We start from the raw sequence: 25,110 nt of genomic DNA on the forward strand, positions 1-25,110 counted from the left end.
CTGTACTTTCTTCATGGAGCTGGCTGGTTGATTAATTCTGAAAAAGTCAGTAGTGTGCATACAAATAAAGCCTCAAAATGTGGAAATAAGACATAGTAGAGAATACTTTTGGGTTTCAGCTCATCTTAAAATACTAGCGAATAATTTATTCTTCTAAATACTGATGATTGCTATTTACCAGTAATTAGACCCTCCATTTCAGCTCCTTTTCTCACAGACAGAAATAGCATGATCAGTTTTAAATTGGCAGGGAGGAATTAAAGGCTTTTCAATAATGTTTTTAATTTTTAAAAAGATACATTTACTGTGGAATATAGAGAAAAGTACCAGAATGATGAAAATTATCCCTAATTTCGACAACTAGAAGCAATCAACATTATAAAGTATATTATTTCATTCTTTCATAACATTTACACATTATGTTTTAAATAGATAAAATGTATATAATATGCATAAAATGTGTATAAAAAGATATGTGTGTGTGTGTCTACACACACACACACACACACACACACGTATCTTTTTGTTGTTGTCTGGCTGGTCCTGAATTCCTGGGCCCAAGTGATCTACCCACCTGAGCCTCCTGAAATGCTGGGATTACAGGTGTGAGCCACCATGTTCAGCTGATTTTTATTATTCATACTTCTGTGAGGAATAACTGTGTAGCTCTCTCACATTTCTGATTATTTCTTGAGAGCAAATACTCATAGAAGAGGATGAACATTATATTTTGATGCCACTTGTTGCTGCCTGCCCAGAATTTCTTCCCATTTTTAACTGACCTCTCACCTCATTCTCTCATTGCCTTTTAGTATCTGCCTCTTCCTCAGTTGGTGAAATGTTTCATCACATGGCTGGACTGGTCAGAGTGCCCTTTATCCTACCACTCCAGACACAGTGACTGGTCCAGGAGTGAGCATATAATCTAAGTAGGGCCAGTAAGAGGGAATTTTTCCAGGTCTGATAATAACTCTTGGATGAAAACACCTCTTTCCTTCTGAAATTCTTAAATGGCACCAAAACCATTTAAGGTTGGCATTGATGAGGACCCTCTTGATGCCAACATGGAAGAAAGCAGAGCTGAACAATGAAGAACAAAGGGGGATTCCTACTGACATCTTTTTTTGAGACAGTCTCTGTCACCCAGGCTGGAGTGCAGCGACAGCCTCATGGTTCACTGCAGCCTCAAACTCAGTTTCAAGCCATTCTCCTGCTTCAGCCTCCCCAGTGGCTGTGACTACAGGTGCACATGACCACACCTGGCTAACTTATTTTTATTTTTGTGGAGATGAGATCTCACTATGTTGCCCTGGATGATCTGGAACTCCTGGCCTCAAGCAATCCTTCTGTCTCAGGCTTCCCAAATGCTGGGATTACAGGTGTCAGCCACTGCACTCAATCTGATGCCATCATTTCAGTTCCTGGCCTCAGCCATGACTGAAGCAAGATGCTCCCCTAAACCTGTCCAATTATTTGCCCTAATAAATTTTCCTTTTTACTTAAACTAATCTGAGCTGGCTTTCTGTCTCTGGCAATCAAGGCTCTTGACTAATGTAACTATTCTTAAGGTTTTGTATATATTTTCAAATTACCTCCCAGAACTATATTGCCAAATACACTTGTGGAATGTGGAGTTTTAAATTGAATTAATGTTAATATTGCTGCAATGAATCAGTGTAGAATTACAGTATGAGTTCATCTATCTTTTTATTTTTATGTATTTCCATCCCTCCTGACTAAAGCAAAACATCTCAAACAAATCATCACGCTCAAGTAAGTAAACGTGGAGACTGTGATGAATAGAGCTCAAGCTAGAGTTATACTATGCCCAGACATCAGGCTGAGTACAAGCCTTTGCTGTCAGGGAGGGGGAAATAAAGTTCACATACCCTGTAGCCAGTTACATAGTGGATCTCTAATACCTTTACTTTCCTCCCACACGCAGAAGTGAAAGTTAAGAGACGTCTCAAGGAGTTAGTTCCAAGAAAGGAGTTAAATTATTCAAGAGTAAGTTGTCAACTTAAAGTGAGCCAAGGCAGAGTAGTTCATAAACTATATGACTAGACTAGGTGGGACTCAGTGTCTAAGACAGATTTCTGAGCCAGGCCTGTGGGCAGCTGTAGGAGGAGATGAGTCGGGGAGGGGTGATTTTAAAAGGATGCTAAATAACACTGGCAAAACCAAATCAATTCCACATGTCAGTGAGATTAATTGGAAAACAGTGTCCATTACTCCAGTTTTTCTATCAACTCCTTATGTAGCTATAGAGATGAAAATTGGTTCCAGTCTCACTGAGGTAGACACTATCCTTTTGTTTTTTTCTTTTTTATGGAGACAGAGTGTTGCTCTTTTGCCCAGGCTGGAATGCAGTGATGCAGTCTCTGCAACCTTTGCCTCCCAGGTTGAAGCAGTTCTCGTGCCTCAGCCTCCTGAGTAGCTGGGGTTACAGATACGCACCACCAAGCCTGGCTAATTTTTGTATGTTTAGTAGAGATAGGATTTCAGCTTATTAGCCATGCTGGTATCAAACTCCTGATCTCAAATGATCCATCTTCCTTGGCCTCCAAAAGTGCTGGAATTACAGGCATGAGCCACCATGCCCAGCAACACTATTCTTTCATATAAAATTTGTAGGAGACTATTGATTTGGACTGGGCCTCTACAGATCACACCAAAATGAAGTCACTCATGCTAAAGGTTTATGTCACCAAACAGAAACTAAGTTATTTGCCTTCCAAGAAACTAAGGGGGAAAGACAAAAAGAGGGAAAGACAGCATAGCCAAATCCCCCAAACAGGCCAGTTTTAGCTGGCATGATAAAGAAGTCCCTCCTGCTTTAACCCAATAAGGAATATAACTTTGAAATGACTGATTCACCTTTTGTTCTTTATTTCTGCTTTTTCTTTTTTGCCCCTTTTCTGCCTTTAAAGCCCACCTCCTCTGCTTAGCTCATCAGATCACCTTTTCTAAATTTTTAATTTTATTTATTGATTGATTTTTGGTAGAGACTGGGTCTCTCTATGTCACCCAGGCTGGTCTTAAACTCCTGAGATCAAGTGATCCTCCTTCCTCGGCCTCCCATAGTGTTGGGATTACAGGGCTGAGCCATGGTGCCCAGCCACCTTTTCTAATTTTTCTAAATAGTACCCTGATCCATGAATCACAAATGAAGCCAATTAGATCACTTAACTAAATTTGTTATAATTTTGTCTTTTGACAGTTCTCAAAGGCAATGAAAACAACACTCTTTATTAGCAGCAGCGCATCTAAGATGGATACTTTTGAGATGCACCTGTGCACTTGTGGTCAGCTGAAACTTCTGAGTCAACAGTAGGTGGCCTAGTGCTGTTTCCTGAGTACAAGTGATTTGTTTAACTCACCCTTTCATATATCGCTCGAAATGTGTTCTTGTTCTTAAAATTACAAACAAACAAAACTGAAGAGAGAAGATGAGTTTCAGAAAAATGGGAACTGATCATTCAACTTTTTTTAAAGAATATTTCCTCTTCTTTGGCTAGAAGTGAATTATTTAAAAATCTCTTTCTACTTAGACTTTTTATTGATTAAAAAATACATTTTTTCATATCCTGACCAAATCAATGCTGAATACACATTTGTAGGATATTGATTGTAGGGGCTGCTTGACTTGACCCAGGCCTACTGGATGGTTGGACGTGAAGGGTGGATAAAACAGCAAAGATCTCCCCATTCCCCAGCCCCAGATTGCTCAACTGAAGAGACACTGGAGACCAGCTGGGTAGCCAGGGTTGCAAAAGAACAAACTTGAGGACCAGCCAGTTCTGCATTAGAAATTTTGGAGGCATTGTCCAGAGCCCTGAGAATGAGAGAACATCTCCAACCATCCACGGCTGTTTGGGAAAAGAAAACATCAGGGAAAGGAAGGTAGGAAACAATAGTTGAGAATCAGGCAAAAAAAATCTGGAAAATGGGTAATTATATTATTCAACACTGTCTCTCCTTTCCACTGGCCTCCCTTCCAGGTATCTTGTGATCTGAATTCCAACTCTGTTCAGTTCAGCCTGGGCAACCAGAGGAAAAATTGTCTCTGTCCGTAAACCCCTTTCCCCTACCTCTGCTACTTCACTGACAATAACTGAAAGAAAAAATAGGTGTAACAAAACTTTAAAATATGTATGTTTAGAAAATCTTAAAGAATCAACAAGTAAAACTCCTGGAGCTAGTGCATGATATGGTTAACATCCAAAAGTCTATTGTGGCCACGTGTAGTGGCTCACACCTATAATCTTAGCAGTTTAGGAGGCTGAGGTGGTGGACTGCTTGAGTCCAGGAGTCTGAGACCAGCCTAGGCAACATGGTGAAACCCTGTCTCTACAAAAAATAGAAAAATTAGCTGGGCATTTTGGCATGTGCCTGTAGTATCAGCTACTTGGGAGGTTGAGGTGGGATGATCACTTGATCCTGGGAGGTCAAGGCTGCAGTGAGCCATCACCATGCCACTGTGCTCCAGCCTGGGTGACAGAGTAAGACCCTGTCTTAAAAAAAAAAAAAGTCAGTTGCTTTCTTTTAGACCACCAATGAACAAATGAAATTGAAAATAAGGCCGGGCACGGTGGCTCAAGCCTGTAATCCCAGCACTTTGGGAGGCTGAGGCGGGTGGATCACGAGGTCAAGAGATCAAGACCATCCTGGTCAACATGGTGAAACCCTGTCTCTACTAAAAATACAAAAAAAATTAGCTGGGCATAGTGGCGTGTGCCTGTAATCCCAGCTACTCAGGAGGCTGAGGCAGGAGAATTGCCTGAACCCAGGAGGCGGAGGTTGCCGTGAGCCAAGATCACGCCATTGCACTCCAGCCTTGGTAACAAGAGCTAAACTCTGTCTCAAAAAAAAAAAAAAAAAAAAAAAAGAAATTGAAAATAAAAACACACACAATACCATTTACATCAGCATTCCCCAAAGTGAAATTCGTAGAAATCTAATATATGCAGAAGTTCTATATAATGAAAAGTATAAAACTCTGATAAGAGAAATTTTAAAAGATCTAAATGAGTAGAAAGATATTCCATGTTCATGGACAGGAAGACTTAAATGGTCAAGATGTCAGTTCTTCCCAACTTGATCTATAGATTTAATGCATTCTCAGTCAAAATACCAGCAATATATTTTGGGAACATAACATGAACAAACTGATTTTAAAGTTTATAGGAAGGGCAAAAGATCCAGAATAGCCAACATGATATTGAAGAAGAAAAACAAAGTCAGAGGACCAACACTATACAGTAACAAAGGCAGTGTGATAGTGGTGAAATAGGAAAATAGATCAATAGAACAGAATAGAGAAGCCAGAAATAACTTACATAAATATGATAAACTGATCTTTGACAAAGTAGCCAAGGCAATAAAATAGAGAAAATGATAAACTTTTCAACAAATGGTGCTGGAACAATGGAACATCCATATACCACCCCAAAAAAATAATTAAATCTAGACACAGACTTTACACCCTTCACAAAAAATAATTCAGAATGGATCATAGACCTACATGTAAAAGGTAAAACTATTAAAATCACCTAGATAATAACACTGTAAAAAATCTAGATGACCTTGGGTATGGCAATGACTTTTAAAATACACTAAAGTCATGATCCATGAAATAAGAAGTTGGTAAGCTAGACTTCATTAAAATTAAAACTTCTGCTATGCAAGAGAATGAGAAGATAAGCCACAGATTGAAGAAAATATTCACAAAATGGCATATCTGATAAAGGACTGTAATCTAAAATATACAAAGAACTCATAAGACTCAGCAATGAGTCTCAGAAAATGAACAACCTGATTAAAAAATAGGCAAGAAACCGTAACAGAGACCTCACCAAAGAACATACAGAGATGACAAATAAGTATATGAAAAGATGCTCAATATATGCCATTAGAAAAATGCAAACTACTAAATATGCTACATACCTATTAGAATGGCTAAAATTCCAGACACAGACCACATCAAATGCTGGTGAGGATGTAGCGTAATAGGAATGCTCATTCATTGCTAGTGGTAATGCAAAGTGGTACAGCCACTTTGGAAGACAGTGTGGCAGTGTTTTACAATATCAAACACACTCTTACCAGCAGTTGCCTTCCTTGGTATTTACCTAAATAAGCTGAAAAGTCATGTCCACACAGAAGCCTCTACATGTCTAATTACAGCACCTTTATTTATAAATGCCAAAGCTTGGAAACAACAAAGATGTCCTTCAGTAGATAAACGGATACGTAAACAGTGGTACATCCAAACAAAGTATTATTCAATGCTAAAAGAAATGAGCTATTAAGCCATGAAAATACATGGAGGAACCTTAAATACATGTCATTGAGTTAAAAAAAAAAAAAGCCAATTTGAAAGGCTACATACTGTGAGGTTCCAACTATATGACATTCTGGAAAAATACAAAAATGATGGAGACAGTAAAATAATCAGTGTTGCCAGGGGTTAGCAGGGAGGTAGGGATGACTAGGCAAAATGCACAGTATTTTCAGGGCAGTGAAACTGTTTTGTATGATACTATAGTACTGGACACATGTCATCATACATTTTTCAAAACCTGTCGAATGAACAGCACCAAGAGTAAACCTTAGTGTAAACTATGGACTTTTAGTGATCATGACATGTCAATGTAGGCTCATCTATTATGACAAATGTGTCATTCTGGCGCTAGATGTTGATAGTTGGTGAGGCTGTGTGCAGGGGGCAAGGTAAGGGGCATCTGGGAACTCGCTGTACTTTCTGTTCAATTTTGCTATGAACCTAAAACTGCTCTAAAAAATGAAGCCTATTAAAAATGCATTGGCTTAAAAAAAAAGGTATAAGTGATGAGTCAGTGAGTGGCAGATAAAACCATTGAGCAGCAATGGCTCATTTTCATCAATACTGCCCCATTAAGAAGAGTTTGCTTTCTTCTCTGACATCTTCCATTCCCCACTTTGTTCCTACTTCTACCCTTTTAAACATTCAGTCACTCTGCAGTACCCATGTGTTTATTTTGTCAAGGTCTGATCTTACATTAGTATTTCCATTATTTTAGGATGGATACACTTTATAGCCTAGATCATAGGCCATCCATGCTGAGATAGTCAGAGAATGATAGGCTTATTCTTAGGTGAGAACAGTTCTGTGTGTCTGGTTCCTACGTGCTTGCTCCCAAACTTTCCTATCCCCTCCCTTCCTTTTTTTCTGTCCCCAGCTCCCAGGGACTCTGGATCTAGAATCCCTGCCTTGGACCCACAGTAGAATGGACATGATGGGGTAGACTGCCCTGGCCTGGCCATTGCCAGTCTCAAGCCTTCAAGTTTCTTTTGCCATCAGCAACTCCCAGACATATAAGCCTGGCCTTTTTGGTGGAAATAGGGGTTCAAGAGAGACATTTAGAACTTCTTTTCCTTATCAGTTGCACCCCACCTCACAGGGCTAGACCAACTCCTAGCATGAGTTGTTTCTGGGAAGGTTTCTCAGTGAGCATGTCATAGGTTACAGGTGTTTATGAGACAAAGATGGCTTTAAATTTTTAAAGACTTTAACAAATGTTAAACCATTTAGAAACTTAAAAAACATTTATAGCATTTGAAATTATTTTTATAGGTAATAATTTTACAAAGAAAATATATTTTCTTTTTTTTTTTTTGCAATGGAGTTTTGCTCTTGTAGCCCAGGCTGGAGTGAGATGGCATTATCTGTGCTCACTGCAGCCTCTGCCTCCTGGGTTCAAGTGATTCTCCTGCTTCAGCCTCCTGAGTAGCTGGGATAAACAGGCGCCCACCACCATGCCAGACTAATTTTTGGTATTTTTAGTAGAGACAGGGTTTCACCATGTTGGCCAGGCTGGTCTCAAACTCCTGACCTCAAGTGATCCACCCACCTTGGCCTCCCAAAGTGCTGGGATTACAGGCTTGAGCTCTATATTTTCTCCAAGTCTCATGTGGTCTCTCCCAAATGCCTTTCAGATTACGAATGGAGTAAGATGAACTGAATTACTTCCTGTATGTCAGTACACTTGAGTTTAATCTCAGTTACTCAATATGTGACTGAGGTTATTCATGACTTAATTCCTTCAGATCTTCCTCATGTAGAGGAAGAAGGGAGAGGGACCAGATGATAATCTGGTCAAGTCCTCTCCAGCCTTAAAATTTTATGATTTCTATATATTAAAATTTTATTATTTCTATATGTTTATAATTTTTATATGTTAAATAGGAAGAAGGGAGAGGGACCAGATTATCATCTGGTCCAGTCTTCTCCAGCCTTAAAATGTTATGATTCCTGTATGTTTAATGCAGATACAGATGGCGACTCTTTGGTCCAGCCTGGTTTACTGCTATATCATGTTTCTCACAAAGTGAAACCTAAAAGCTTGAAAAAGCTTCCTATAAAAGGCCACACTTCAGATTTCATCAGCTTCCAAAGAAGACTGTCTATGGATCAGAAATTCTCGTCTTGAAGTGGGGCAAGTCCTCACTTGTACACATGTTCTTTCCACTCAAATGCAGACGCTGTTCTTGTGGAAAGAGTAGAGGAGGTCAGCCAGCTAGAGGCCCCATTCCGAGGGGATTGAAAGGTCTCCCAAGGCAACCACTCCCAAAGGCGGGTTAAGTTTCTGTGAGCTGTTTCCTGCCTGAACAAACAGCCCCTCCCAAACCCTCAAGACTGAACTAGTTTAAGGGACCACCCTTTGGGATTCTAGTCTATTGCAGTGGCCAGTGAGTCTTGAATGAAAATAAATGTGAAAAACATAGTCCTTGGGGTTTGACTCCACAACAGATCCAGAAACAACATGGTTTTTTTTTTTTTTTTTTCAGTCTGGTAATAAATAACTTGAGCCTGTGCCAAACCCAGAACACACTCCCTGGTCTATCCTGGTTTAAACGTGTCAGTGTGAGACAGACAGGAATAGGACAGGCCATGGGGAAACAGGAGCCAAGACTATTTGTTAAAATCTGGTCCTTGGCCAGACTGTGAAGTTGTTTGCCTAGAGTCCTCCTAGTTAGTTCCCTGTGGAACTGTCTTCTCACCTCCCTTTTGAGGGTTTCTACTCTCCGGGCAAACCAGGCCCTACCCTATCTCAGCTGCCTAACAAGGATGCCTTATGTTCAGATAAGGATCAATGTTGGAAAGGGTTAGATTAACTCAAATAAGTTTGGAGAAAATGAGAATTTAAGATGTAATTCCTCTCAAGAGAACTCTTTATTCATAGAGAATTCTAAAATATTGTAAATCTTTTAGCAAAGTCTATAATAATGGATTTTCATACCTATAGAAGAGAGAAATTCGGATGGAACACCCTTCTATTGTCCTCAAATCATACCATGCTTTGTAATTTAAAGAAATATAAAATTAATGCTAACCATGTGTGGACACGATTTTTTTGTTTTGTTTTGTTTTTGTTTTTGTTTGTGAGATAAGATCTCACCCTGTCACCCAGGGTGTACTGCAATCTCCACCTCCCAGGTCCAAGCAATTCTCTTACCTCAGCCTCCTTAGTATATGGGACTATAGCTGCATGCCACCATGCCCAGCTAATTTTCAAATTTTTTGTAGAGATAGGGTTTTGCCATGTTGCCCAGGCTGGTCTTGAACTCCTGGGTTCAAGCAATCCTCCCATCTTGGCCTCCCAGATTGCTGGGATTACAGGCATGAGCCAGTGCACCCTGCTGACACTGTTTTATCTATACATTACAAAGATTAACTTATTTACTCCTTAAAGCCATAGGAGGTAGGTACTTTTATCACACCCATTTCACAGGTAAGGAAACTAAAGAACAGAGAGGTTAAGTAACTTTCCCAAGGTCACACAATTAGTGAAAGGCAAAACTGGGATTCAAATTCAGAGTCTGCTTCCAGAGGCCATGCTCCTAACTACTGTGCTATTCTGCTAGCTCTGTTTAATGCTTCTTCACTCTCATCCACCTACATTCATGTCCAGACACTTCAGGGTGGATCTTTTAGAAGTAGATCATTTTATTCACTTGGACCTATTGCTTGATCATAAAAGAAAATCTTGACTTTATGTAGACAAATAGTAGATCTGGTGGGTCTAGATTGATTGATTGATTGATATATATAAAATTAAATTTTGGTTTGAGACAGTCTAGCTCTGTTGCCCAGGCTAGAGTGCAGTGGTGCAATCTCAGTTCACTGCAACCTCCACCTCCTAGGTTCAAGTGATTCTCATGCCTCAGCCTCCCAAGTAGCTGGGATTGCAGGTGAGCACCACCACGCCTGGCTAATTTTTTTGTATTTTTAGTACAGATGGAATTTTACCATGTTGGCCAAACTGGTCTTGAACTCCCAGCCTAGTGTGGTCCACCCACCTCAGCATCCCTAAGTGTTGGGAAATACAGGTATGAGCCACTGTTCCCGGCCTAAAATGTTTTAAAGTCAAACTAATATATATGCTATTAAAAACATTAAAGGCTGAAGGGCTTATAACAACAATTAATAATTCTCTGCCCCTCACTTTACTTCTCTGGCCCTCTCTCCAGAGTCCAGAACTTATAATTCTGATGGTTACCTCCATTTCTCTAAATAATATGCTTATGCTTACATTTTTGATCGACTGATGAACTTCAGACATTATCTACTGTTAATGTCTTTAACTGATAATTTCATTATCTACTGATAATGTCTTTATCTTCCTGCTGTGATCATTGAGAATTTAGTTTTCTTCCGAAACTATACTCACTTTTCTCCTCTCTTGCCAATATATTTAATTCAATATTTTTAGCTCTTTGGTTGCTTACTTTTCAAATTTTAAATAATTAAACCTCTATTTCTTGTCCATTAACCTAATGGATAGATGTCCCACCATGCCACTTTGTTAGTGCCTCATCCTTCTTCTTACCTTTTATGCAAACATAATGAAATCTATTTTGCTTTTATTATAGATTGATCTTAAAAGTTAAAAGTCAGTGAAAAATAACTTACATTATTGTTTTCAGTGGAGAGCCATGTAATGTACTAAGATTATATTGATTTTCTTGTACAACCTTTTATCCTTATACTTTCAAATGACCTTCCATTTTTTCCTTTTATTCTTTGCCCTTATCCTTAATATTTTCCATCATTTCAATCATACTTCTAGCCCATTAAGGCTCCCTTTTCCCATACTCCTCCATTATCCTGCTCACTTCATTCTCTTGCTCAAAACCCTCCAGTGACGTCTCATCCCAGCCAACACAGTAGAGAAGGACCCTGCTTATTCCTCAGATATCATCTGCTACCACTCTTATTTCACTCCCACTGTTCCCGCAACGTTTACTTCTCACTCTTGAAACACACAAAGCTCGTTTCTACAGCTGGGCCTTGCACTTGCTGTTTCCTCTTCCTGAAATACATTTCTCCCAGAATTTCATATGGCCCAGTTCCTCATTTCACTCAGGCCTCAACCCAAGTGTCATCCCTCAGAGAAACTTTCCTTGTCCACTCTACCCGCACTAGCACACTTCTTTCCCAGCTTTACGTTCCATCATGGCATTTATTGTTACCTACAATTAGCTCGCACACATATTTGTTTATATCTTTTCTCTATCCCTCATTGGAATGTAAGCCTGATGGTGTCTCTCTTGTTCACTGCTGTAGCTTCAGCACCCTTCTGGTGCCTAGCATGTAGTCAGTGCACAATAAATATTTGCTGAATAAATGAAGGACTTTCTCTCTTAAACCTGCCAAATAGATGCCTTCCTGGCACTTCCCTTCATTGCTTTCCTCAGTAGGACACATGGACTTCCATTTCTCCATTTTGCTGAATAATTTATTCAAATGACTTTCTAAGGAAGGATGCATTGGGAGTAAAATTTCCAAATCCTTACCTTTTTTACAACATCTGTATTCTGCCTCAACCTAATTGATAGTTAGCCTGTCCATAGGCTTCTGGGTTGAAACTCATTTCTCTTTGAATTTTGGCAACTACTCTGACTTTCATTCCTTTGATGGTGGGGTGTGTGTGTGTGTTTGTGTGTGTGTGTGTGTGTTTGAACTTGCTTTCAAGAAGCTTTTAGGGTTATCTTTATGCATTCTCAGTAATATATCTAGGATTTTTCCTTCTTTCCTTTCTTCCTTTCTTTCCTTCTCTCTCTCCCTTTCTTCCTTCACTCATCCTGCTCTGCAGTCAAAGGGCTTTTTCAACTTGAAGACAGTTTGTTCTTTAATTTAACTTTTCTATTATATTGGTATTCTTTCTTTGTAGAATGCTCTTTAGCCACTTTGGACTTTCTCAAATGATCTTTTTTCTTTTCTTTTCTTTTTTTTTTAAGTGAATGCAAGTTTATCAGGAAAGTCAAGGAATATAAGAATGGCTACTCCATAGATAGAGGAGCCCCAAGGGCTGCTGGTTGCCCATTTTTATGGTTATTTCTTGATGCTTTGCTAAACAAGGGGTGTATTATTCATGCCTCACCTTTTTAGACCATATAGGGTAACTTCCTAATGTTTCCATGGCATTTGTAAACTGTCATGGCACTGGTGGGAGTGTAACGGTGAGGATGACCAGAGGTGGCCATATTGGTTTTGGTGGGTTTTAGCAGGCTTCTTTACTGCAACCTGTTTTTTCATCAAGGTCTTTATGACCTGTATCTTATGCTGATCTCCTATCACATCCTGTGACTTACAATGCCTTACCCATATGGAAATGCAGCCCAGTAGGTCTCAGCCTCATTGTACCCACCTCTATTCAAGATGGAGTTGCTCTGGTTCAAATGCCTCTGACATTTCCCCTCTCACTTTTCTCTTTCTTTTTTTCTTTCTTTCTTCCTTCCTTTCTTCCTTTCCTTCCTTCTCTGTCTCTCTCCCTCCTTCCATCCCTCCCTCCCTTCCTCCCTCTCTTCCTTCCTCCTTCCTTCCTTCCTTTTTTTGACAGAGTCTCACTCTGTGACCCCAGGCTGGAGGGCAGTAGCGCAATTTCAGCTCACTGCAACCTCTGCCTCCCAGGTTCAAGCAATTCTGCCTCAGCCTCCCAAGTAGCTGGGATTACAGGTACCTGCCACCACACCTGGCTAATTTTTGAATAGTGGAGACAGGGTTTCACCATGTTGGCCAGGCTGGTCTCGAGCTCCTGGCCTCAGGTGATCCATCCGCCTCAGCCTCCCAAAGTGCTGGGATTACAGGTGTGAGCCACCGCACCCAGCTCCCCCATCCCTTTTCTAAGAGAACTCTTAATCCTAAGGGTTGCAGAAGCACAAAGATTCATCTGTAACTTCATGCTGAATAGGGGCAATGATATTCCTGCATAACGATTAAGGTGTCTGGTATTCAAGATAGAGTGGAACTCAGTCAGAAAGCGTCGGTGTGGTGAGGGTCATTCATGACTCTTGAGTTCTGACAAAAGGTAATATCTGGAAAATTAGTAAGTATTCAGTTTAAGAAAACATTGAGTAAGCTTATTCTACATTCCCACACAAAGAGTATAACATCAATATATTCCACAAGAGTAAACCAAAATAAGTAAAAGTATCCCAGGTAAACTAAATTAGAAGGCTTTCCATGAACTGGGCACTGTTGGAATCAAGAAGATATGGGGTCACTAGTTGATTCCAACGTGCCCAGAATTAGAATATTGTTTCAAATGTTTACATACCCATTCCTCTTTTGTCTTCTGAGCAACAGTAAGAGATAAGATATCTTAGATAAGACATTTTTAGAGCCAAGCCCTGCTATGAGTTTGTACCCTCAAATACCTATGAGTTGAGTAAATTCAGCCCCTCTTAAGGTGAATGATCCTTATTTCTTAACTTTCTCACCTATTTTTTACTTTTGCAAGATTTCCTTATATTATTTTCCAAGATTTTACATATTTTTTAGTTGTATTTTTAAATTCCAAGAATAAGATTTGTTTTCTGATTTTTCCTTATCCAAAGCATATATTCCTATTTTAGGAAGACAATTACATTAATCTGCTGGGGCTTCTATAACAGAGTACCACTGGGTGGACACTACAGAAACTTATTTCCTCACAATTCCAGAGGCTAGAAATCTGAGGCTCCACTTTTTGAGACTTGATGGATTTATCTGATTTTAATTTATCCAATTTATATTGATTTATCTGATTTTAATTTATCCAATTTATTTAATAACCTTTGTAGCATTCAGCCCTGGTGGGACATATCACAAGTAGACCAGATATTCATGTCTGCTTGCCAAGGTACTTTTGCCCCAGACAGCTTGCAATATACAATTTAATACTTGTAAATAAAACCCCTCTGCCCAAAGTTCTATAACAGCCTTCTATTGCTATTATATGAAGGTAAATCTTAGCGGGGCATGGTGGCACACACCTGGAGTCTTAGCTACTCAAGATGCTGAGGGAGGAGGATCAATTAAGCCCAGAAATTTGAGCCTGCAGTATGTCATAATCACACCTGTGAACAGTCACAGCACTCCAGCCTGGGTAACATGGTGAGATCTTGTCTCTATAATAACAACAACAACAACAATTTCTTAAGGCCCTGTGTTATCTAATCAAAGAAAAAAAATCAATTCCTTGAAAGCCCTATTTGGGTTATTTTCTCACGGAAATCAAATCAGCATAAAATGTATGACGCTAACCTACGAAAGCAACCACCTGATTCCTGAGGAGGCTGGAGAGTATAGCAGAATGAATGAGAAGCACACCCAATAACTTCTTCCCCACAATCCATCTCTCTAGCTTTATAAAATCATTCAGCCAAAATATCAACACAGCACCAGCTGACACCAAGAATGATCTTGCCTGCCTCAGACTCTACTAGAATTCTCTATATTTAAACAAGCCAAGGTTTTGTAACTTATTTCTCTACGTAGCCTTATCCCCAGCCTTAACCTCAGAGCTGAAAGGAAGAAGAGGAACATAGATTGCATGTCTCTGAAGTGACTTTCCTGTCAAGGTCTTAGTCTTGCTTTTGCTGGCTAGATTAAAAATGGAAACAAAACCCCATTGTGAGCAAGCATGTGGGGAAAAGGGAATTTTCTTGTACTGCCTGCTGGTAGCATGAAAATTGGTGGAACCTCTGGATGGTAGTTTGGTAACAGGCTTGGAAATGTAAACTGTGCATTGCCTTTGAGTCACTTCTAGTAGTTTGCTCTGAAGTTCACATTCTCTAGTGGGAGGAGATAACTGAAAAGGAAGTTAAACTGTTTTAACATAGTGGTAACTGTTGCAAGTAATGGTTTAGCATTTAAAAAACCACAAATAGCAAATGATCTTTGGAAACATTTTTTCAAGAGCAACCCTCTATATAATTGTGATGTTATGTCAAATGTGAACTGAAGGATGTCAATCCATAATATCAAGAAAGATTATACTAAAAAATCTCTAATGTGAGTCAGCCTTTTTTCAGTCGAGTCAAATCAGTTAAAAAAATAAAGGGGAGATCAATTAGAAGTCACTGTTTCCAGGTATATAAAGTAATTTTCAGAAGACAGTCTGGTGATAGCTCTGAATAGATTGTCATGTGCATGATTAAATGGCCCAGTGGAAGCCCCATGATTAAATGGCCCAGTGGGAGCCCCATGCAGCTTGTAGAATAGAGTCTTCATTTTCAAACAAACTCAACTGCACTTAGTTGTCTGGTCTGGGTTAGAGTCCTTTTGAAAGTCATGACTATGAGAAGAGGAGCCAGTAGTCAAGCACTCTTAGTCTCAAAACTGGAAAGACCCATTCAGTTTTTAAAACAATCTTATAAACTTTCCATTTTTTTCTATAGTAAAAAAAAATTACTGGGTTTTCATCAGGGCAGACTTCCAGGAGAACTAAAAAGTACCTGTTCTCTCTCCTTTTTAAATCTCTTGGCATAACACTAACACTGCATATCACAATCTTTTATGCTCTTTAAAATCTCCATGTCTGTAGTTGCATCTCCATTATCATTGTTACTGTTTGTGCTTTTTGTTTTCCCTGGATGAATCTTGTCAAAATTTTTCCTATTTCATTTACTTTTCCAAAGAATTAGTTTTTGGTTATTGTAAACTTCAGTCTTTTTTTCTTTTTCCAAAAGAAAAATCAGTTTCTAAATTAACTAATTGTTAATTTGTCTTTATCTTTAAAATTATATTTGAAATTATTAATCATAACAGAATTTACATACATTTGAAAAACAGGTATATATGGGAAAATAGATTTGATTTACATTTCTTGGTGCACATAAGGGTCATGCAGGGGCTTCTGCTCTAAGTTTTATATTCTTCTTCCTTTAAATTTATTTTGTTTTCTCTTTCCAGATTTCTGAGTTGAAAGCTTGGTTTCATTTGTTTTCATTTTTGTCTTTTTCATGAAATGCATTTAAAACAATAAATTAGCCCTCTAAATACTGCTTTGGCCATATCCCACAGTTGCAAAATTGCATATGTGGAAAAGTTGCTTTATTCACTTAGTGGAAGGGTTTTATGAATAGCTCTTCTTCTATTATTATTTACTACTGCCGTTTGGCATTCATTCTTTTTTTTTTTTTTTTTTTTTTTTTTGAGACGGAGTTTCGCTCTTGTTACCCAGGCTGGAGTGCAATGGCGCGATCTCGGCTCACCGCAACCTCCGCCTCCTGGGTTCAGGCAATTCTCCTGCCTCAGCCTCCTGAGTAGCTGGGATTACAGGCACGCACCACCATGCCCAGCTTTTTTTTTTTTGTATTTTTAGTAGAGACGGGGTTTCACCATGTTGACCAAGATGGTCTCGATCTCTTGACCTTGTGATCCACCCGCCTCGGCCTCCCAAAGTGCTGGGATTACAGGCTTGAGCTACCGCGCCCGGCCTGGCATTCATTCTTTACTCACTGTGTGGTAGGCTAAGAGAGTAAAGGTAATACCAAAGAGTTCTTCTGGTGAAGGAGCTAACAATTTCACATAGTAAAAACAAAAAATCAGGTAAATAGAGTGCTGAAAAGGTTTTCATCACGATTTTTCTCATTCTTTCTGGCCTACAATTTTAGCCTGTCTATCTACATTTAGCATAAACTTGATTAAGAGGGAATAAGTGGAGGAAGGGGATACAAATTCATGTTCAGCTGTAGGCTAATAAAGTTAGCAATGGCTATAGTGTATGTTTATTACCTGAACTTTGATTCTGTCTCAGATAGTTGGTGATAAGAATTTGGAAGTTCCTGCAAATGATCTATTACTTAGGCAAATGGTTCTTAACCTGGGTCTGTGAACTTTGATGAAAAAACTATATATATATGTACATATGTAGTTTTTAATATATATAATATATAGAGAGAGTGCTATATATTTATATAATTTTTTTAACTAAACCCAAACTGAAAATTAGTATTTCTTTCATCATGAATGTAGGCAGCAAACCACAGGAATATTAGCAATATGTGTGACTTTTTCCTCAATAGGAATCACACATATTTTCTACCCCATTTAAGTTGTAGATATCTCAAAATATTGTTTATGTGTATCATTACTACAAAATTAAGTCTTGTAGGTCTTGCTCTTATTATTTAATGCATTAATAAAGAGGCAAATACATAACTGTTTTAGTTATCTGTGGCTGTGTAACATAGTACCCCAAAAATTAGTGGCTTAAAACAACAAATATTTATTGTCTCACAGTTTCTGTGGGCCAGAAATATGGACTTGGCTAGTTGGGCCTTCTGGCTTGGTACCTGGTTTTACAAGTCTGCAGTCTAGGTGTCAGGTGGGGCTGCAGTCATCTCACCACTCACTGGGAGAGAATCTATGTCTAAGCTCACCTACATGATTATTGGCAGTATTCAGTTCATCACAGGTTGTTGGATGGGGGCCTGAATTCCTTGGTGGCTGTTGACTGGGTATCTCTCAATTCCTTGCCATGTGGGCCTCTCTGTAAGGCAGGTCACAACATAGCAGCCGACTTTCATTAAAGTGAGCAAGTGAGAGAGCAAGGACAAGCAAGACAGAAGCCAGAATCTTTTTGTAACCTAATCACAGAAATGAAGGGAATTGCAGAAGGCATGAGTACTGCAAGGGGAGAATCATTGGCAGCCATCTTAGATGCTACCTACCACATAATTATATCACAAATTCACTTTTTAGTATTTGGTAACTGTATGTCAATATTATAAATTTTCTTTGTAACCCTAGGTAGTTTATGCATTCAAGAACACTGTTTTCAAAAGGGGTCCATAGACCACCAAAATTCTAAAAGGGTACATAGCGTTAATTTGTTTCAGTGAGGTACTTTCAACAACCTCCCAGGGAAATTTGTTTACAATGGTCTCAATTTAGGAACTAGAGGTCAAAGTCTTAGCTTATCCCATATTAACCTGGACTGCTTCTCTATACTAGTTCATATTACTGTAGCATGGCGCATTTGAAAACATAAATTTGCTGTGGAACAAATCATACACTGTTCTCAATCCTACCCATTTGAACAGTATGTGTATGCGTGCAGTGCAGGGAGAAGGGCACATAGACCTCTGTCAAGCTTGTCTGATCACAAACCTCCTATGCTTGTATATGACAACTGTCATTTGAGTTTCAAATTGACCATGTAAATGGAGCTAATCTCCCCCAAAATACACTAATTACCAAACTAGAGCTTTTCCCACTACTAAGCTATGTATGAAAAAGCACAGTGTAAGAGGCAGAAATGATGTAATGCTTCTTTTTTAAGCCTTTCGCTCGTGTCACCTGCTCTTGGGAAATTTAAAGATGTCGAGTGGCCAGGTGTGGTGGCTCATGTCTGTAATCCCAGCACTTTGGGAGGCAGAGGCAGGCAGATCACCTGAGGTTGGGAGTACAAGACCAGCCTGACCAACATGGTGAAACCCCATCTCTATTAAAAATACCAAATTAGCCGGGTGTGGTGGCGCATGCCTGTAATCCCAGCTACTCAGGAGGCTGAGGCAGGAGAATTGCTTGAAACCGGGAGGCGGATGTTGAGGTGAACCGAGATCGGGCCACTGCACTCCAGTCTGGGCAACAAGAGCGAAACTCCGTCTTAAAAAAAGGGGGGATGGCATTTGTAAGTGATAATTTTTGCAAGCACTGTACCAGCTTCATTTATTGTCTCAGCTAAAAGCTAAGGGTATTTTATAAAACCTCAATATTCATATTGAGGATAAATTTGTCAACAGTAATTGGGAGTAATTCTTTTATTTGGCTTTTCTGAAGGCCAGTGCCAGTTTTGTCCCCAGAAGCAGACTGCATCCGCCTTCCCAAAGTTGTCCCTTTTGAGTTATCCTAGAGGGGGGTGCTCTTCTGCACAATTCTCGGATCCTAATGATAAAGCATTACGGTACTGTCAGTTATTTTAGATTTTCCAAGAAAACCCAAACATGTTTTTAATGTATTTTTTGTGGCATTTCTAAACGCTAGTTCCTCTCGAGTCTCTGGAGGTTCCTCACGGTGAAACAGAAGCGTCAAGGAACCTGGGTGCCTTCTAGTCCCCACAGCTACCGACTGAGCAACTTGGTCAGCCGATCCATGTTTGTTGACCACTGTTTCCCATTCTGAAAAACGTGTGAATTCTCTGTTTACATTTCTAACATTCTTTGCATTGCACTGTTTGAAAAATTCGGATGGCATTTACAATGTGACTAATGTCACAACACACTAGGCCACTTCAAGAGAGGCCTGAACCAGTTTTGAGTTAAAATGGCAGTGAGGTGAGGCTGGTGAGAGGGTAAGTGGTGACAGTTCAGTCAACTCCCTCAGAGCCAGTCGGGACTTCACCAGGCAGAGGTGGGTGGGACGGGGGGTGTCGGGAAGCGGCATTGACGACAGAAGGCTACTTCCTGCTGTGGTGCGTATGACGTCAGGGCGAGTCAGACCGGGCGAGCAATCGAGAAGCCTAGGAGGGAGGGCTCGCGAGAGTTCAGTGAGGCCGCCCCGAGATTCCGGCGAGGCCGCAGGTCCCACCTCCCGGGGGCGGGGCAAGGGCGGAGCCGGGAGAAGGGAGCGGACGGGCGCCCGGCCGGCTGCGGTCCGTGTGGAGGCTGAGCCGGCCGCGAGTGCGACCAGAGGCAGGTGAGTTCGCGGATACAGCGCTCGGCTAGGGGCCCGGGCTTGCCGGGCCAGCCCCAGCTCTGCGAGCAGGAGCAGGAGGAGGTCTTTGGGTGCCCAGGGAAAGCCGGACTAATTCCGGGACTGGAAATGTCTCTGGGGAAGCTGCGGCGACGGCCTTGGCCCTCTTATTCCCCGGGGTGATACTCGCCCCGTGCGTCCGGAGAGGGAGCTTCGCGCCCGGAGAGGAATCTTTGTCCTTCCCTGCTGCTTTCTCCTTCCATTCCCCGGCCCCCGAGCACCCAGCTCCGGGTACCCGCCTAGGCTTCATAAACAATAACAAATGTCGCGTATCCTCTCCGGGTAGCCCCAGCGCTCCCGTCCCGTGCCCTCCAGCCGATGTCACCCCGAGCCAGGATCCGAGGCATGGCTCTTCAATTGTGGGGGCTGTTTGTGTATGGTTCCTAAAAACTGATGCGTCAGATTGCCAAACATTTCTCAAGACAGACTCAGGAAAGCCTCCCAGCTCCCAGAAGCCACGGAGTGCTCAAAACCGGTCTCAGAATCTGTCCTTTACCATTGCACCCGTAGCCCCTTCCTTTCAGAATCATTTTCTCCCACTGCTTTTTTCACCTTTATTATCGAGGTCAAACAAGTGGTTATTGGTGTGGGAATAGGAAAGATTATAACCGATTGTGTAGGGCACCTTTCACCTTTAAAAAGTTGCCAGGTTAACAGCAAAATAACAAACTTTATTTTCAAAACCAGTGGCCTCCCGGTTTACTGGTGCTGCTTTTGTTTTGTGGAATAGCTTTTCGGATTCTAAGTTTGGAGGGATAATATAAAAAGAAATGGGAGGTGGGGGGAGGATCTAGTGGCTCTGGAAGTAGTACATCCAAAAGTAGGATGCTGTTGTTTCTCACTTGATAAAATGCAGAACCAGCGCTCTTGCCTATTTCACATAACTTGTGATAAGTTTTGAGAGAAGCCACTTAACTCGGAAATGGCTTGAGTATTAGCTTATTTTACCGCTCAAATCTGAAGAAACAGCTTTAAGTGATTTAAGTTCTGCCTCTTGATTGTAAGATGGGGATTGATGAATGAGACTCTTTTTTGGCGCTGGGGCTTACATTTCACAGGTCTCTCTATTATAAGGCAAGGTTTGTTGTATTAAGCCCATTTTTGCTTACTCAGTACAGGTTTTTGAAAGTTCTTTGTCTCAGTCGTATATGTATATCAGGTACTGTAAACATCTTTGAATTTGACTGGCCTTTGTCTCTGTGCTTGAGGATACGTAAAACAATTAAGTTTACTAATGCTCTCTCCTCAGTGGCTGAGAGGTATTGTATGTGAATTAGCCACCCTTGTGACAATTTGAGGAGAGAGAAGTTAGTCTAAAATATGATGTTAAATTATGATATTACATAAGTTTATTGCATAAGTTCATCAGACTGCTTCCATCTGAAAAGTCCTGATCTCAAAAGAGGCACAATGAATTAAAAAATGTTTTTGTTTGACCTCACTTAGCTTTGTTTTCTCCTTGTTAAGATGGTTGATAACGTTTCCCGTTTGGTTGGGATGTGTTTAGAATGAGAAGCAAAGTTGGGTGCAGGTTTTGTGCTCTTTTGAAAGGCCCTGCCTTTGGGAATGAAAAAATTAGACTTAGAAAACCCACATTTAATAGAAGCAGTTCTTCTCTAGCCATTTGCTCTTGAGTTTGTTTTAAAATAAGTCAAAGAATAGAGACCAAGATGATTTGTGGCAACAGACAGATGTTCTTACCAGTTTTTATGCTGAAAACTTGATTTCTAAAGATAGGACACTATAAGAACAAAGGAAAAATTGGACTTTCTAAAAAATGGTAACAAAGCAATGGACTCAGTTCAGCTGTTTGCTTTCAGAAAAGTTCTGTTCTCTTAAAGTAAGGAGAGCATCATTGTGTCAGTGAAGTTGGTTAATGCACTTTCAAAAGTGCCTTTGCAGAGATCCAGAATAAGTTGGAGGCTTTTGTGTGTGCGAGGCACATTTTTTTTTTTAAGAGGGAAAGAGGGTACAAATCAGAGCCAGAAAGATTTGCATCTCAGTGTATTGTTAAAATGAGTTTATTTTACATAAATAGTGTAGAGTGAATCAAGCAAGCATATTGTCATCTAGCATCCTTAGGATTACATTGCAATCAGCAGATGGGCAAGTTATGATTAGGTTAGACTTGACATATGCAGAAATTATGCTACTGCATTTTTATATTACAAGCACCGTGGTTTTTTTGAATGAGATAATGAAAGCAAGCTTTTAAGACATAAGAACTTTTTAAAAAAAATTTGAAATATATCTTTGGTTAGTAGTTTAAAAACATGAAGCTCATCCTCCTCCTCTTCCCCCCAAATTTTTGTTTAAGTCTTAAGAATTAGCAAGGTATGACCAGTACTTAAGTGCACTGGTTGCATAAGTACTTTACCTTCTCTTTCCAGCTAAAGGTTTGCTGATTGACAGGGTATTGTTCAGAATCTTTAGAGGGAGAGAAATGAAAGACAGACAGTGTTTACCGCTCTGTATACTTGGACAACTGTGGTTGCTGTCTTCAAGGAGATACAATCCAATGGGAGAGAAATGTACCCACCCAGATAACTACCATAGAAAATGTGTTTCATGAGGAAGCCAAAGAGGGAGGGATTAAATGCTACTAGACCGATTAAGGAAGACTGAATAGGAAAAGGCATTTGTGTGGATGATTTAAGTGATCTAGTCATATGATAATGATGATAAGTAAATACTTTATATAATGCTGCTTCCTGTTAAACCCTTTACATGTACTACTTACTTGCCTGGCTTTAATCCTCACAACAACTGTATGGAGTAGGTATTTTTATCATTCCCATTTGGCAGATGAAGTAACTGTGTTACTAAGGTTTGATAGCTACTGAGTGGTAGGACCAGGATTCTGATTCAGGCATTCTGGCTTGTACCCATATAGCTGTGCTTAACCACAATCCATATTTTCTCTTCCATTCATGATGGCCTTCCTCAGGTATGTAGTTTCAAAAACTTGACTTGGGAAATACGTTCTTCTGACATCTAAATTTTGGGGTCAGTTTTCTAGAGTTCCAAAATAATGAACACCCAAGCAAATGAGTTATTTTTGACATGTTATTTTAGTCAATTTTTGAAGTCATTCTTGGTGCAAATTAAATATAACTATGGAGTGGGACTTTTTAATAATTTTGACTTACTACCTATAAGTACTCATAAGGGCTTAGAAGTAAAAAGTTATTCCATATTAATTCTTTTGCTTTATGGAATGTTTGAATCATTGTATGTTTTGTCCTGTAATTTATATTTTTTTAAGACAGAGCCTCACGATGTTCCCAGGCTGGACTCAAACTTCTGGGCTTAAATGATATTCTTGTCTCCTAAGTAGCTGGAACTATGTGGCCACTGTGCTTGGCTTTGTTCTGAAAAAAATTTTTTTTTTGAAACAGAGTCTTGCTCTGTCTTCTAGGCTGGAGTGCAGTAGTGTGATCATGGCCCATTGCAACTCTGCCTCCCGGCCTCAAGTGATCCTCCTACCTCGCTGGGACTACAGATGTGCATAAGCACGCCCAGCTGATTTTTAAATTTTTTGTAGACAGGATTTCACTATGTTGCCCAGGCTGGTCTCAAATTTCTTGGCTCAAGTGATCCTCCTGCCTTGGCCTCCCAAATGCTGGGATTACTGGTGTGAGTCAATGTGCCCATCCCTGTTCTGTAATTTTTTTAAACCACTTGGCACTGGATAGTTTTTGGGTCGAATTATGAAATTGAAACTTAGTTAATGATTAAATGTTGGTCTGAGCCCTTTTAGTTTATTTTCATGAATAGCTATGCTTACAATGATAGAAACAGGGTGAATAGAGTGTTGTACATGTATAAAATGAGAGAAGTTCCATCAGTGATACTTTATGTTGGGGCAACTTTGACAGTTCTTTGGGATTTCAAAATAAAAGGTGCCGTAGAAACACACAGTGTCTTGTATAGGCCTACTCAGTACTGTAACTGTCCACCTGATTTTATTTATAAAGTTTCAACAATAGTCCACATTTGTTACTGTTTAAGAATTGGAATCACAAATTCAATTGGATTTAAAGGTTAGGAAAAAAAATATGTAGGCAGGGAATACAATGATTGAGCGGTGGGAGAGAGGTATTGCCTACCTTTTCCTAACTGTCCAGCAGAATCCATACTCTTCGGCTTGTCAGTGCCCCCAGTTGACTGTACTCGTAGTTTAAGTACAGCTCTAGAGTCATAGTCCCTGTGAATTAATATAAGTATTGTCTATTTGACTGAGTAGGGTAGGTTCTGGAAGACACGTTTACTAGGACAGTTGATGGTTGATGAAACCATCAACTTAAAACCTAATGGTAAAAATAGCAGAACTAAAGACAGGATTTAAAGCACATGTATTTATATTATTGAAGTAAGACAAAGATGGCAAAACAAATTTTAAAAGTTGTTTTTTAAACATACCTTAAATTAGTAGTGATGGTATATCATTTCTGTTTACCATGCCCTGATTGGCAGGTATTTAGCCCATCATTTCATTGAGATACTTAGGTGTCAACTTTGCTTTGTTATAAAAAGTTTACAATTTCTAAGTACAGGTGGTTTTGGAATGTTACCTTAGTAAAAAGGTGTGTGAGTTGGTCTATCAGAATGAAACTGGTTATACTGTACCTCCTTGCTGATAGAAATTTTAGGGGAATCTTTTCCCACCAGGAATAGTTTAGTCTCCATTGAAAATCCACTGAGGCAGGTAACCTACCTCTTAGATGAGCTCTGCATAGATCTTAGGGAAGACATTAACAGTTATAGGTCTTGTGGTGACGTGATCATTCACATTCATATTGTATAAATTCACATAGGCCTGGAGCCTTGGCAATTGTATGTAGTTTGTGGTGATAATACTTCTATTATGCTTAGCATTTATTTATTTATTTTTGAGACAGAGTTTTGCTGCTGTTGCCAAGGCTGGAGTATGATGTATGATTTCGGCGCACTGCAACCTCTGCCTCACAGGTTCAAGTGATTCTTCTGCTTCTGCCTCCCAAGTAGCTGGGATTACAGGCATGTGCCACCATGCTTAGTAAATTTTTGTATTTTTAGTAGAGACTGGGTTTACACCATGTTGATCAGGCTGCTCTTGAACTCCT

General features: G+C 39.9%; 1 protein-coding gene across 6 annotated transcripts in view; it reads left to right on the top strand.

Moving 5' to 3' along the window:
• Window positions 1-25,110, top strand: part of STK38L (serine/threonine kinase 38 like) — a 193,606-nt gene that overhangs the window by 92,893 nt on the left and 75,603 nt on the right. Inside the window, exon 1 of one of the 6 annotated variants that reach the window (XM_003926598.3) lies at window positions 19,844-19,948. The exons of 4 other annotated variants lie outside the window; for them this stretch is intronic. The gene's annotated coding sequence lies outside the window, so the exon portion shown is untranslated. Of the gene's footprint in view, window positions 1-19,843; window positions 19,949-25,110 lie in introns of those variants that run through there. One more of the 6 variants, XM_074402951.1, reaches the window with a different exon arrangement.

Source organism: Saimiri boliviensis, chromosome 7 (assembly GCF_048565385.1).
Source record: "Saimiri boliviensis isolate mSaiBol1 chromosome 7, mSaiBol1.pri, whole genome shotgun sequence".
Taxonomy (NCBI): domain Eukaryota; kingdom Metazoa; phylum Chordata; class Mammalia; order Primates; family Cebidae; genus Saimiri; species Saimiri boliviensis.